Below are 4,488 nucleotides of genomic sequence, written 5' to 3'. Positions count from 1 at the left end.
AATCCCCTGGGGGGGGGGGGGGGCACCTATTTATGTTCAAGTCTTATGTAAATACTGAAATTGGGGTGTAATATTATGTGAAAGCTTGTTTGTGCCACATCTTTGCCTTTTGATTGCATTAGGCTAAATGTATGTTTTAACATTGAACACCATTGTCTCATTGCACAGGAAAGCAGCCACACATGACACTGAAATTTGCAGATTATATGAAGAAATGGAGCAACAGATCATTAATGAAAAAGATCGAACAAAGGTACAAAACATTCTTTTAAACTGCTGACTGTGCTTTTACACTACTGTTCTGCAGTTCAGGGTCCGTAAGATAAAAAAAAAAGAAAGAAATTAATACTTTTATTGAGCAAGGGCACATTAAATTGATCAAAAGTGACAGTAAAGACATTTATAATGTTATAAAAAATTATTTTTCAGATAAGTGCTGTTCTTTTGAACTTTGAACGTTCTATTCATCAAAGTATATATATTAATATCACAGTTTCCACAAAAATATTTCAACATATTTTCAACATTGATAATAATAAGAATAAGAATAAGATGAGTTTCTTCAGCAAGATCATGTGACAGAAGACTGGAGTAATGTCTGCTGAAAATTCAGCTTTGCCATCACAAGAAAAAAAAACATTCATTTAAAAATATATTTAAATATAAAACAGTTATTTTAAATTGTAATGATAGTGAAAAGTGCAGCATTGGTGAGTATAAGAGACTTCTTTCAAAAACATTTAAAAAAGATCTTATCAACCCCAAACTTTTGAACACTAGTGTATGTGTGCAGTTCATATAGCTGATATATTGCCTAGTCTACTTAGTTTCAAACTATAGTTTCTGTTTCAGTTTGTGCATTTGTTATCACTTGTTCTCGGCTTGGAGATTATGGTGCGTTCTTAAGATTAAGGCTGTCTGAACTGAAATTAACTATGTTAACTCTTTCTTCCAGGACTCTGAAAATCTGCAGTTGCGCAGTCAAGACCTACAGCAGCGGCTCCGCTGTAAAGAACAGGAATTGGAGCAGCTTTTCCAAAAACAAAGAAGGGTTAGTGCCACGATTAAACAAGTCATAATCTTACACAATCTTATACTTTTGTGCAACTCACATCTTTCTAACTCACACCTTTCAAGTCACTCTCTTTGTGTCTTTATTTTTTCAGTTGGAGCGACAATGTCGTGACCTTCATAGCGAACACCAGGTGAGTCGACTGGAGAACGTTAAACTCAAAATGACCAACGAGGAGCTGTCTCGTGAACTTGAGCACACCTGCCAGGGGCTAGTGTTGGCTCAGGAGCAGCTGGGCATTCTGCAGGAGCAGGCCTCTCGACTACAGCAGGAATGAGAGATGTCAGTCTAGGCAATTATTACACACAGACAGAGATCCAACCAGTGTCTTTGAGTCTCTCATAAACACAAATATTTTTCCCCCTCACAGGGAGATGTACAGAATCACAGAAGGCTTGCAGAGAGAAAAACAGAGCTTGATGAAACAGCTGGATCTACTCAGGTGAGCTTGGTAAATGCTCACAGATGCTGTAGATAAAGACAAACAACTAAAATCTTAAATCAAATGTTATTTTTCAGAGAAATTAATAAACATCTACGAGATGACCGAGACATTAACTTTCTGGTAAGTTTACTAATTATTTTTATATTTATATTTTCCATTTCTAAAATGAAGTGGAAAATATAAATGACAACACGCACAACAAAATTACAAAAATACAATATTTTAGTTTTGTTTTATTATGATTTTGTATATATTTTTTTATTTGTGTTAATGTTATTTATTTTGTTTCATTGATTTTATATAATATATAGTTTAAAGTGTTATGTAATATATATATAATATATAATAAATACTTTATTATTGTTATTTTTTTTTTTTTAATGGTTAGTTTTAGTTTAGTTTGAAGAAGCTATAAGACATTTTTGGTTATAAAATAATTCCCATATTTCCAGATGTGTTTTTTTCATTGTTTTGATGACTACTGTTACTCTAAAATGTGGAAAATATTAATAATAGAAAATGAGTGGGTGTGTTCAAATTTTTGACTTTCAGTGTATATCTGTATATCTAATAAGAGCAATTAAAACAAAAAATCTCCTTATATTTCACAACAGAAACGCAGTAATTCAATGAAAAAATCTTCACGCAAGCAAAGACTGAGTACAGCCTCAATGAAATACACTGAGAGGACACCATCTGTCAGAAAGTAAGAAATCCTCACATATCCCTATTGAAAAAAACAGCATATGCTGGTTAGGTATGTTTTGAAGCATGGCTGCTGGTTTGAGCTGGTTTAAGCTGGTCATGTACACCATAAGCACATAACCAGCTTAAACCAGCAGCCATGCTTCAAAACATACCTAACCAGCATATGCTGTTTTTTTCAACAGGGATATTCTATTAGAATACCTACATATATGATTTAATGACATGGAAACATTTATTCTCTCACCTCTCTCTCTGTCATTTCAGAGAAGTTGATAAAGAGGAAGTGACTCAGCGTTCTAACAGGAAGTCCTCCTCTTTAGCAAACGGTCTCTGTTCACCCTTTACAACAGGGGATGATGGGAAGCAGGAGGTGGATGGGCGTTCTGAAAAAGTAGCTGGGGACTCAGAAGGTGTAAATGTTGGGGTGGATGTGGAGGATGTGCCACTGGATGGATGGCCTCTACGCAGAGTCATATCCATCGAGGAGGACCACCTCCCTCACCTGCTGCAAGGAGACCCTCACCTTCTTCTGCATCAGCTCAGTGAGGAAGAAGAAGTAAGGGGGAAAAAAGAAGGTCAGGTCAATCTAGAGACAAGCTCCCTGTACCCATCCAATGCGTCCCTTGCCTCTGCTGACTCTCCACCACCAGTTAGGGTGAAGAAGGCGTCTAAGAAGAAATGGATCAAAGGAAACCTGCCCTCATCTGCACGGGGTCATCCTGCCGGAAAGGAGACCCTTCAGCAGGCAAGCGTAACCTCATATGCAAAGATGTTGAATATCATAACAGAATGTTTGCATGTAGAGATCTTGAAGATACAGTAACAAAAAAAAGTTATTTAATTAATGTGTCAGAGAGAGGGCATAAAATGGTTAGCTTTAGCACAGCAGACCTTTAAATAACATAATAAATGGACTTTAAGACAAACCTTACAAAGGTCTAGACCTGGGGTGACCAAACCTTTTCCTGAAGGTCCAAAGTCCTGCAGAGTTTAACTCCAACCAGCTCCAACACACTTGCCCAGAAGTTTCTAGTGAGTCTGAAGACACTGATTAACTAGTTCATGTGTGTATAAATAGGGTTGAAGCTAACAGTGGCCCTTCAAAAACATGTTTGGACACCACTGGACTAGACTATGTCCCATTTAAAGTGTAAAAGTGTTTTCTTTACTATGCACAGTTTTCAACGCAGCTAGCTTTAAACTTTATTTTCAAGAGGTCACTCTGGGTATTTTCGGCTGCAGGGTCCTGCAGAAGGATCTGCTGCATCCCCTCAGCGCCTCTTTAAGGTCATTCTGGTGGGAAATTCCAGTGTTGGCAAAACCGCACTGCTTTGACGCTTCTGTGATGGACAGTTTCATTCTGCCACCGCAGCCACTGTGGGTGAGTTGCTCTCCTACTACTATGTGCAATTCACAATTTAATATTGCTCAAGTTAGTGAGTAAACAGGATTTAACACATGACTTTGCAATGAGGGATTTTCAGGAAATACAATTTTGGTCCTTCAAGTTGGTTGCCCTTTTACTAAGTTTGCTTTATTTGATCGGATAGATGGATTAGTCCTCTCTCTTTTGGTAATTGTTATGATTTATATGGCCACTGATTCACCAAAGTTTGCAACCTTCGACATCTAAAGTCTGTGCATCAATATTGTGCGTAGTGTTACTCCTTAAAGGCTTTTTAGTGCATTGTGTTTAAATGTGTGTACGTGTGTTAGCTAAAGCCTACTATGCTATATCAGATGGATTTGTTAAAGCAGGCAGCATCACATGAAAGGGCTTGAGAAGTCACACTCCCTGCATTTAAACCCTGGCACACATTGCACGGCAGATTATGTCAAACACCATCAATTCACTTTCTGCAGAGTTTATAGCCTTTCACCACTGAACTGTAGTGGATTCATAAATAATCTGGACAATTAAAAAGTATGAATTTCATTGTATTAGGTACAATCAAACCAAAAGGCATCTTCAAACAAACAAAACTGGAGCTTTTTAGCCATTTAGTTACTTTCAATCAATTCACTTGTATGTTACACACATAAATATTACACAACAGTAGCCCCTAGTGGCCATTTGACCTTACTGCAGGTTTTGATTTAAAGGGTTAGTTCACCGAAAAATGAAAATTCTGTCATTAATTACTCACCCTCGTGTTGTTCCAAACCCGTAAGACCATCGCTAATCTTCAGAACACAATTTAAGATATTTTTGATGAAATCTGAGGGCTCTCTGACCCTCCCATAGACAGCAAGGTAACTACCA

The 4,488-nt window shown here is 37.3% G+C and overlaps 1 pseudogene; it reads left to right on the top strand.

Moving 5' to 3' along the window:
- Positions 1 to 4,488, top strand: part of LOC107694236 (ras and EF-hand domain-containing protein homolog) — a 13,939-nt pseudogene that overhangs the window by 5,876 nt on the left and 3,575 nt on the right.

Source organism: Sinocyclocheilus anshuiensis, unplaced genomic scaffold (genome assembly GCF_001515605.1).
Source record: "Sinocyclocheilus anshuiensis isolate Anshui unplaced genomic scaffold, SAMN03320099.WGS_v1.1 scaffold1316, whole genome shotgun sequence".
NCBI lineage: Eukaryota > Metazoa > Chordata > Actinopteri > Cypriniformes > Cyprinidae > Sinocyclocheilus > Sinocyclocheilus anshuiensis.
This window is presented reverse-complemented; position numbering and strand designations above follow the sequence as displayed.